The sequence below is a fragment of the Gigantopelta aegis genome, chromosome 4 (assembly GCF_016097555.1).
Source record: "Gigantopelta aegis isolate Gae_Host chromosome 4, Gae_host_genome, whole genome shotgun sequence".
In the NCBI taxonomy this organism is placed as follows: domain Eukaryota; kingdom Metazoa; phylum Mollusca; class Gastropoda; order Neomphalida; family Peltospiridae; genus Gigantopelta; species Gigantopelta aegis.
This window is the reverse complement of record NC_054702.1, coordinates 10,440,177-10,451,563: the sequence shown is the minus strand read 5'-3', so window position 1 is coordinate 10,451,563 and position 11,387 is coordinate 10,440,177. Positions and strand designations below refer to the sequence as shown.

The following is an 11,387-nucleotide window of genomic DNA, read 5'->3' as shown; positions in this document are numbered from 1 at the left end:
TTTACTGTGTACGAAGCCAAAACAAGTGCAAAAAGTTACAGGATTTTGTGTCTAATGGGATTAGGATATATTTTCAGTCCACTGTTGAATTAATTTGTAAGAACAGACATAAATATATTTATTATTCACATAGTTCAAGATATAAAAGAAAATATACCCAGTATGACGTGTATGTCATAATGATTTCACGTGCACAACGACTGATGTAATTTTGGAAGCGACATCATAACAGTCTTAGCTCTATGTAATCCTATACCAAAATGACGTCATTCTGTCGTCTCCTTCTAGTTACGTTTGAAACATTTTCCCAGCTTGTTATTCATAAAAATAATATTATGGATAAAAAAGAAATGATTATACTCGCGTGTGAATCGTACTGATTCTACAAAACTTGTGTAAGGATTCATCTATTACAAATCCTGACACTCGTTTCGTAAAATCAGTACGACACTCTAGCTTGTGTAATAATCTCTATATATACATGTATCTGAAATTTTTAACATAAATATTGGGAGGGGCCTATGTCAATATATATAAAGAAAATATCGTTGGATATGTTATATTTATTGTGTATAAAGCTAAAATAGGGGTGTGCTTTAAGTGACTGTCATCGACCTAAGGTATGGCTCAGCTAGATTAATTAAAAATATACAAATACAGTTTTTAACACTTGGAAAGAAAAATAATCAAATCCATTGAGGATGATAAATTCAGTGATCTATTGTACTTTGGACTATTGCCATAACACTTTGTATGACTGTATATTAGTAGACTGAGAATACTGTTTATTAATATCACTCATTCTACTGTTACATTGCAACAGATGGTGCAGTGCTGACAGGCACATTTATTACTTCCCATTTGGTTAGAATGGACACATGGTATCATTTAACTAGTTAATCAATAAATCTTAGGTTAGGAGTACATGCAGAGGTTTCATACTGGTAACTATTTTCATTATTACATATCTTTTATTTATTTCTTTACCAGTTTAAAAGATGCCACACTCGGTGGTCAACACAAGTATTACACATGTACGGTGATGATGATTCATGTTTCCATGACAACAGGTGGTAATTAGCACCAATGATGTTTTGAAAACATACACCTAGTGTGGCAGTGTATACTTTTGTTTACAGGAGAGTAGTGTTGCAGTGAAGAATCACTGTGTGTATGGTGGACTATGTTTACGGGTGTGATATGATTTTAAATGTTGGATCATGTTCTGAAGCATCAATGAGGATGTCTTGTTGGTCTTTTTACAGGAAGGGTTAGGAAATCAATGATGGATTTACGTTTGTGTCAGTCATAACTTCTGTTACTGTACACAGGTGAGTAGCGTACATAAAAACCAAATCATTCATCAAAGTATTGATCTGCGACTACAGGAGGGATTTCACCTATTATTGTCTTCTCATTATTAGCCTGTGGGGACTCTGGATCAGAACTTGATTATCAAATGCTTAATAGGTAGGATGTGGCTCAGTGATAGAGCGCTCAGCTCAGGTGTGATAGGGTTATGCAAAAAGAAAGAAATGTTTTATTTAATGATGCACTCAACACATTTTATTTACGGTTATATGGCGTCAGACATGGTTAAGGACCACACAGATTTTAAGAGGAAACCCGCTGTCGCCACTACATGGGCTACTCTTCCGATTAGCAGCAAGGGATCTTTTATTTGCGCTTCCCACAGGCAGGATAGCACAAAACATGGCCTTTGTTGAACCAGTTATGGATCACTGGTCGGTGCAAGTGGTTTACACCTACCCAATGAGCCTTGCGGAGCACTCACTCAGGGTTTGGAGTCCGTATCTGGATTAAAAATCCCATACCTCGACTGGGATCCGAACCCAGTACCTACCAGCCTGTAGTCTGATGGCCTACCACGACGCCACCGAGGCCGGTTAGGGTTATGCAGGGGAGCAGAGAGGGGAAAAATGTCACTAGTCTGCCGGACCAACTTGCCATCAAATGGGGAGGGACGTAGCCCAGTAGTAAATCACTTGCCTGATGTGTGGTCGGTCTGGGATCGATGCCCGTCATTGGGCCCATTGGGCTATTTTCCGTTCCAGCCAGTGCTCCATAACTGGTGCACAAAGGCTGTGGTATGTACTATCCTGTCTGTGGGATGCTGCATATAAAAGATCCCTTGCTGCTAATTGGAAAGAGTAGGCCAATGTGTGCAGGTTTCCTCTCTCATTGTCTGTGTGGTCCTGAACCATATGTTCGATGCAATATAACTTTAATTAAAATGTGTTAAGTAAATAAAAACATTCCTTTTTGTTCTTTCTTCGATACCAACCAATCTAGTTTTCCAGATTTTGCACTAGTCTAGAAATACTACATCACAATTATAGTATTACAGATGAACCAAAACATGTTAGATACGTTTGTTGCAACCTCTGCTTGTAATATATCTTATTCTTTTTATTTGTGCTTCCATTGTTTTAGTTATACTTGAGTACTTTTAGTGATTAGTCTCTCATAGCTCAGTGTAGAATGGCTCATTACAATTTCATTATTTAATTTGATTGTATGTATTTGTAGTTTTTTATTTTGTTATAATGAGATGAGACTTTAATAAACTGTCTGTCTGTCTCTGTAGTAGATTCAACAGAAAATAAATAAATTATTTGATTTTAAATAAGAAATGGTGATTATGAGACTGACACGCTATCGAGGTGTATCTTTTCTTCCCTCCTATGAGGAAGGTTTTGGCGGATGCATGCCCATGGTTCCTAACCTATTTTGAGTAGCATGTACGAGACTAAAACACAGGACAGGTTAGCCGAGGTCATTCCTAGTGATCAGATCATTGGCATGTATTGTGGTGGCTATAAACTGCCTAATATAGTTGTTATAAAAGTGGCAGTTAATTTACAGTGAGGACAAACAGTTCGGCTCGGTTGTGAGGTCTGTAATCACCCCGGTGGCTTTGGTTTAACGACTGATACCTCCCAGAGGTGCTTTGTGGGGAGAGGTGGGCTGAACCACTTGCTGAGTGTGACTCACAACAGTTAAATCAACACTCACATATTTGTGCAGCTATTGTTTAAAACTGGCACTGTGATTCTGTCCTCGGGATTATATACCTTAGTGAGAGGTAGTATTCTAAATTATTTTCAACATTAAATCAGATTATATTCTTATATTATATATAAGAGGTAGTACATATAAATATTTTTAACATTCAGCTACAATGTATCTTTTTTTCTTCTAAATTATGTTCAACACTAAATCAGATTCTGTCCTCGTATTATATAAGAGGTATTATATAAAAATATTTTTAATATTTAACTAGTTTTTTCTTCATCAAAACATATATAACACTTAATGTAGATATGTATGTACCTATTGTTTAAATCTATGATTTGTTCTTGGATTATTCATTAACAACAGGTAATATATGTATACTTTTACTTTTCAGCTGTGGTTTTTAGTTAAAATTGTGCTACAAAGAACTCAGTATTATAAATGGATAATAATAATATAAAGTTTGTTTTGTTTAACAACATGTATCATGATTTATTAATCACTGGCTATTGGAGGCCAAACATCTGATAATTCTGATATATTCTTGGAGAAAATCTCTTACATTTGTCCATTAGCAGCAAGGGATCTGTTATATAATATACTTGCCTGCAGACAAGACAGCACATACCATGACCTTTGATATGCCAGTCATGGGGCACTGGTTGGGACGTGAAACCCCCTCCCCCTACAAAGAATGAATCAAATGAGGGACCTGGATCATATGATCAAAGCACCTGAGTTGAGTGCTCTACTGACTGAGCTCATTCCTGCCCTTTTTCAATAATAGTGTTCTTTGGTAACTAGTTACCGTAGATTTTTAACATATATTTAAAATTATATAATTACTGGGGCAGAACAAATTGGAAGGTAAATTCAAGAAAGAAAAAAAAAGAGTAAAAAGATGGATTTAAAAGAAATGGTGTTGAGATGATTTTTGTGAATTGGGTTTCATCACAGTGAAGGACATGGTATTCAAACTTACCCTGTGACTAGTAAATTAAAACACATTTTAATGTATTCATATCAGTTTGAAATCTCATCTCCCATAATTTTAAACTAGCATTACATCAATTTTATTTTTGTCTTTAGACATCTGAACATAACTATATTTTTGGGCCAATAGACCTCTTTCACATTCCACTGCGCATGTGTCCATTGTGGGGTAACTCGAGGATGCAAACCATGAACTCATGCGAGATCTCGCAAAAATAGACCTGTGAACAAGTTGGGGAGCACAGCCAATGGGAGGCCACGCAATAAGAATGTGAATATCTCTATGATTAATTATTCTATCAGTAGGGAACCTGAAAATTCTGTCGACATCCAACATTTATGAATTATTGCTTATCATGAAATAAAAAATATTTTGTTGTTAACGCCCGACAAACCATTGGTTTAGATTTGTACGTAATAAATATCGGATATGGGCTGAAATAATTTTAATGTGTGCGCGTGTGTATGTATACAGATATTTATTGTATTTAACATAATTTAAATATTTATAAAGCATTATACAGATAAATACATTCAGGATTCTTGTCGGGATTTCTTTTCACTAAGTTATTTAAAATTTTGTTTGGTATTTGGAATAAAATTAAATGATACATATGAAAGTTGAGCTATGGTATATAAAACATTAGAATCAGGCCCGTAGTAACGATATCTGGAGTTGAGGGAGGGGGCACAATCTGTAGTGGAAGGACACAGTCTAGTTGGTGGGGGGGGGGGGGGGGGACAAAAGCCATAGTTTAAATCGGGTTTATAAAAGTGGGATACCACAGTTTGACACCCAATAGCCGATGTATTTTTCGTGCTGGGGTGTCGTTAAACATTCATTCATTCATAAAAGTGGGACTACAGTCCCCCGCCTCCGACTTCTTGGTTGCTACCGACTTGAGATTGGTCAGAAATGTAACTGTATTGCATATACAGCTATTTAAATTCGAAGCAAGATTATTTAACCTAAGAAAGATGTAAGTTTTATTTATAACAGATTAGACTAGCCGATAGCTTAATAATATAGCTACAAACTCAGGATGGTCTCTTTATTATAAACTCAGGGTTTATTATGCGCAGTCATAAGGTACTTCGTTTGAATGTTTGAAGCAAACATATTAAGTACCATGTCAGGCCCATAGCCAGGGGGGAATCAAAAAAAGATCGGATTTACATATAAAAGTCCTTGTGCCCAAATGACCGGGATAACGTAACAAGAACGTCTGTCTGAGGTTCCATTTGCTGAAAGTTCGATCCTCCTCAGTGGGCCCGTTTGATTATTTCCTGTCCCAACCAATGATCCATCAACGGACGTAGTGTATGCTATCCTGTTTGTGGGATATGAGAAGTATGCCATGTATCATTTATTATAAATACATTGGTACAACTGAAAACAAACGGTTTCTTGTCGTGGCTTTGTGACCAGGCAACTTGTTAATGTATAATTTCGCAACAAAAGTTTGTGTATTATTCTTGTGGTAACCGGCATCATCTATTGTTTGGCAAGGGGTTCTATATATATATATATATATGTGTATGTGTGTATATATATATATATATATCTGGGGAAACCCCCTCCCTCCCCCGTCTACAGCTCCGCGTCTTTGGCGCTCGCGTTTGATGAGTTCCGTTTACATGAAATTTCATCTCCTCCACCCCCACCCCTACCCCTACCCACCGCTAATCATGCTGGCTACGGGCTTGAAGTTATATGCACTATTCATAAGTTAGACCAAACATCAAATTAGGATCGTATCGGGTTGCATGGGTCTACCACTCTAGAAAAGTTGCTGCACTTTATGTTATGTACATGTATAATCATGTACGTTATAAAAACGTGTGATACTTGCATACCATATCGATATATATAAGTGCTGATGATATCGCTAACGATCTTGACCAATGTTCTCAGGTACAAAATACAAAATAGTAACCAAACACTATTGTACATACAGATATATGTTTACTTCAAATTGATCTTCATGTAAAGAAGAAGATGTCATCTTCTAAATTCTTCAAAACAAACAACACAAACAGCATTTACATGTGATGGTCAAACTTTGAGCCGCGTTTACTCGGTTTCTGATGTCATGCCAAGTTGTAGATTTTCACGTGTGATGGATCATATATATTTTAAAACTTCGTAAATATCAGATATTATTTCAAGTGAAGTTGTATGTAACTGATATAAATGATAGTGAAAATAAAATAAAATAATAAATAACATAAGATAAATACATAAATAAATACATAAATAAATAATTTGTGGATGGACATGTAACATTGATTAGTAGTTGTACAACTCTTTTTTTAATGAAACGATAAGGGGAAAATAGAGCTGTGATAAAGGTCTATGTGAGTTGGGGGTCTTGTTGGGTTATTTAGGGGGAAGGGGAGGCATTTTTTATTAAATTTTAAATACTGATACATGTGGAGAATTAAACATCACTGGAAATCCGCGTAAGTATTTAACTATAATTCTAATTGTTAAAAGTAAAAAACACATTCCACTAAAGTTAATTTTATTGTATGAATCTTTTAATTTTATTTTGTTAAAGTACCCTTGACAGGCGGCTCCAGAGACTTCGTCTAAGTTAATTTTTCACTGCTTTTGGTCTTAAACCATTCCGATGTAAACTTTAGTCGACCGCTTTTCGCAGCCATTTTAACATCTTATACGAAATATGTACGTTAGTCGCTAGAGATTCACAGCTCCTAAGAAGCTACTCAAGACGCTCATGACAACAGTTACTGTCGATCATGCCCCCCAATTTGTATATAGCCTCGATACCATCCAATTCGGCAAGGGACGATACTCTTCGTGCACATGCGCAATAGGAATGTGAACGAGGTCTATTAAGGCTCAAGCATGATGTCCTGACCACACACATCAGCCAGGTTCATGTAGAGAGAACTTGGTGTAGTGACCTTACACCCCAAGAACTGTTAAAACGTACTCTGGATGGGAATTGGTCTGGAGTGTGAACCCAGTACCTACTGGCCATAATGAATTCCAAGGAGCAAATTTAGCAGTGCCAGATGTCCATTGTCTTATAACTACAGCTCTGAGACTTGGATAGCTATTTATTTATATGCAGTAATCATTTAGCGTCTTGGAGTAATTTGCACTGATGAAGTCTCAGTTTAATTCAACATTAATGCTGTTCATGCAGACTGAAGGTGCAGTATAATTTTGAGATTGGGTGTTCCCCAACCGAGTTACGTTGATCATGTAAACTGATACTACAGTCTTTTAGTGAACCATTAAGTCTGAATAGTGCAGCTGACTGGATACTGATATTGGAGTTCTACCTTCACGATTGATTGCCATTGTCTCGTTACACCTGCCTGAGTTAATTACATAGCTAGTGATCCCAGAGTCCCATTAACCCCATGATGACCTCCTTTTGTTTGTTGCTGTGAAGACATTATCTTGGCTACCTTCACTTGCTCTATATAGATCTATGTCCAATATATAAATAACATCTCTATAATCAAGCCTGAAAATAAAGTTATGCAAACAAACATAGTTCTGACACTGATGACTGTCATGTACTAGTAACTAGGATGAACAACAAGACACAATATTGAAGCAATAAATTTAATTAAATTAAACTATATTGAATATATATGTACATAAACATACCATGCCCTTCCACTCAAATCTTTCATCCCACCATTCAATGCATTCCATTCATTCCAACACACCATTTACACACACATACCAAATAATAAATAATGTACCGTTATACCCTACAATATAGTTCGTTTACTCATCCTTAAAAACAAAACTCCAAGTTTCCATTGTCCATGTAATATTCATCGTCTCTACAGTTCAATAAAGAACACGAAGTTAAACTAAATGTTCACAGATTTATCCAAATAGAACCACATAAACCAAGCCAATGTTCCTCATTACCAGGCACCCCCATCTATTGGATGCACACACCACCACCTATCATCATGTTGGATGAGTTTCTTGAACCACTGAGTTGACAGCTTAAAACACACTTGCAAAAATTATTGTTAGAGTGACTAACCCATCAGAGTACACTGCTTTTATTCATCAAACCTACTCACATCCCAAGCTCACAATGCATGCACCACACCACACTTCACGACCATCTTCCACATTCACTACCTGTAATCATTGCCCAAGCTAATATTGTTAATTACTCAGTATCACTGTCCTAGTGTCATACTATAAATAAATACCAAAACACAGTGACAGTGTAGCTCATTACAAAAAAAATATACCTTATAAATAATATATTATATTTGACTTGTGACACAGACACTGACTATAATTTTACTTCAATTCCCATTAAAAAAAGTGGAGATTTTTACTTGTACTTAAAATATGAGTCATGAAATGGAGTTACCTTCTTTGTCTCTGAGATACAATAAAAAGTTAGGATTGTTGGCATTAAAATTGAGAAATGTTCATTTTACAATGGAACATAAAATCGCCCAACAAACAATGAGTTTTAGTTTTAGAGCTGTTGAAATGGTGACGAATATCACAGACTAAAACAGCAGGTGGTGAAAACACTCGCTAGTCTAAAATGTAATGGGACCCATCCCCCCTTTCAGTTCTTATTAATAATGTTGTGTTTAGAATGATTAACTTTCCATATGTGACTAAGTAAATGACTACATGTTTTCATGTTCCCACTGCAGGTAAATTTTATTCCAAGAGCCATGTACACAAGCTAGAAATATAATTGGTTTTAAAATTAGCATATTGTAACACAGTTAAGCACTGAATAAATTGATTTTTTGAGAAATGTATTTTAAAAAAAGAAGGAAGTGTGTGTGTGTGTGGGGGGGGGGGGGGGGGGGCATGTGCCCCACACTTTTCAGATATTTTGCTTTATAATAGTGCAAAAGTGTATAAATATAAAAGTGTGCCCCCCATTTTTTGGCACCTTCGTACACCACCGAGGACACGTACCATTGTAATTTATAAATAAGTACAATTAACTATTTACTTCACTGCAGATTTTTCTTTTTATTAAATTAAAATTCTATTATAAAGCTTTCAACTCTGTTATAAATTTATTTTTAATAAACATAAATTCTGTAATAAAGCTTTTAGCCCTATATAAAGAACTAGCTTATTGATGAAATGAGCATGTTTTAGTATGTATGAAATGATATAATCAACATAAAATCAGTGAAAGTATTGAATAACAAAGTTGTTAAAGGTAGGGTCAACTCAAACAAGAGCCTTATGTGTTGGAAAGATGTATACCCAGACCACCAACACATACTGACACTTTAACAAATGAAAAATACGTAATTTTAAAGTTAATAAAAAACCATGATTATTCCTGCTAACTCGGGGCAGCCATTTTGTTTCGTTTTTGTGACAACCATTGGTATAGCTTGGGGCGAAGTGACATCAGCTCCGTCCATCTCCTCTATGCACAGTGTAAACAAACGCTCTAATTTACGACAAGGTGCTTCGCTTTCATCAGCCTGACTTGTAAAACAACATAAATGACTTGATAGTATAATAAACTATTTATCTAAATATATTTTAATTTGCATCAGTAGAACGAAATGGAGTTACAGTATTTTTGTTTTTTAAAAAATCCAAAGAAAAAATGCATATTATTAAGCCTATTGGTACGGTACGTTCGAGCAAAAACGACCACTCACAATACCCAAGTGATAATTTTCTTTTCTTTGGGACGAAGTAATTGGTCAGTTTTGTGATTTTAGATGGGAAAGTTTACTTAATCAAGGGTTTTACAGAATTACTTACAGTAATAAAGCAAGGCGGCTGATAATGCCCATTACGATTGGAGGGATATCCGTGTGGTTACCACACAATATCCTGTGATCTTAATAAAAGAGGCACGTCTTTTTAGTGTGTCTAGACACAGTGTCTGGGGACCGTCTAAATATACACCTGCCAATCAGGAACCACAGGTACAGGCCACGGAAAGAAAAAACCAATTAACCAAGAAAACACTCCGATTATTATTTCAATACATGGATTAATTTATGTACAAAACATTATACAGTTATTTTAACACTTTGACAATGGTGGTTTATTTTGTATTGAAAAATAATATATAATTGTTGCTGGCTTACTGGGATGGCTATTATTACAGAACATTGCGATGCATTCGCAAAAATCAGGTATGTTTTGTTTCTTTAGTTCAAAGACTGATTCCTGACATGACACGTTAGGTATTACGTAACCACCAACTTGCCAGAGGGCATATTCACTGGGATGGTACAAAATGGCTTCACCCGTTATATATAATAGACGTCACATTTAACCGTTTTATTAATTAACTATACAATTATACTTGTTGATATTAAGCAATAATGTGCATTATATATTGTTGAATATGCATACCAGGCCAAATGCCTTAATTGTCCCCTCCCTTAACAGCTAGAACTCATCCATTATGACCCGAGTGTGACCAGGTGTTGGCATTATTCACTACACACACACAAGTCTGTAGCTGCCTTGCATGAATGTTACCTAGCCTTTTATCATTAGTATGAAATAGAATAATTATGCAAATATTAACATTTCTTTGGAACATGTTGTTAAGAAACCACAGGTTATTCATACTAAAAAGCATCGAAGGATCATTGATATGTGCTTTCCCACAGACAGGACAATACATACCACAGAGTTGTACCAGATGTATGATATGTACTGACTAGGACAGGACATTTTGTTTTATTGAGGGCAACACGATTCTGATAATATCAGAATAACAAGGTGCTCTATATGAATTAATATATTGAATACGTTTATTACACAAAGTTCTGTGATAATTGTAACACGTGTTACATCACTGTTTGCCAGAATTACGCTTTGTTATATAATTTTTGTCTCCATATGTTTTTTGTATATTTTAATTATATTTTTGTTTTAATTGATTGGCATAAAAAGTGCTTTTGTAGATAAAATTAGCACAATTCATGAATATTCTATACAGTGAAACCTCTCAAAATTAGACCCTCTGTAAATCGGAATTCTCTCAAAACCGAATGTTTTTCATACTCACTTTTTAAATATCTGTGCAGAAGAGAACCTCTGTAAACCGGATACCTCTTAAAACTGGATTTTTTACTTGGTCCTGAGCGTGACCGGTTTAAAGGAGTTTCACTGTATATAAATTTCTAATTTTTTAGCTGTAAATACACCAGTGTTATACAATCACATCAAACAGTTGTCAACCAGTGGTTTCCTAAAACAGCTTAATACAGGCCAGTTTTTGTTAAAATTAAATGATTTGGAAGAATACGATGGTTACCTCTTCAAATAGGTGGCTGTTCAGCAGAGGTGTCTCTTGGACAACTGAAAGTAAAGTTTGTTTACAGTG

General features: G+C 35.5%; 1 protein-coding gene across 1 annotated transcript in view; it reads left to right on the top strand.

Moving 5' to 3' along the window:
- Positions 1-910: 910 nt before the first annotated feature.
- Positions 911-11,387, top strand: part of LOC121372324 — a 175,917-nt gene continuing 165,440 nt past the window's right edge. Inside the window, exon 1 of the mRNA XM_041498620.1 lies at positions 911-1,331. The gene's annotated coding sequence lies outside the window, so the exon portion shown is untranslated. The remainder of the gene's footprint in view (positions 1,332-11,387) is intronic.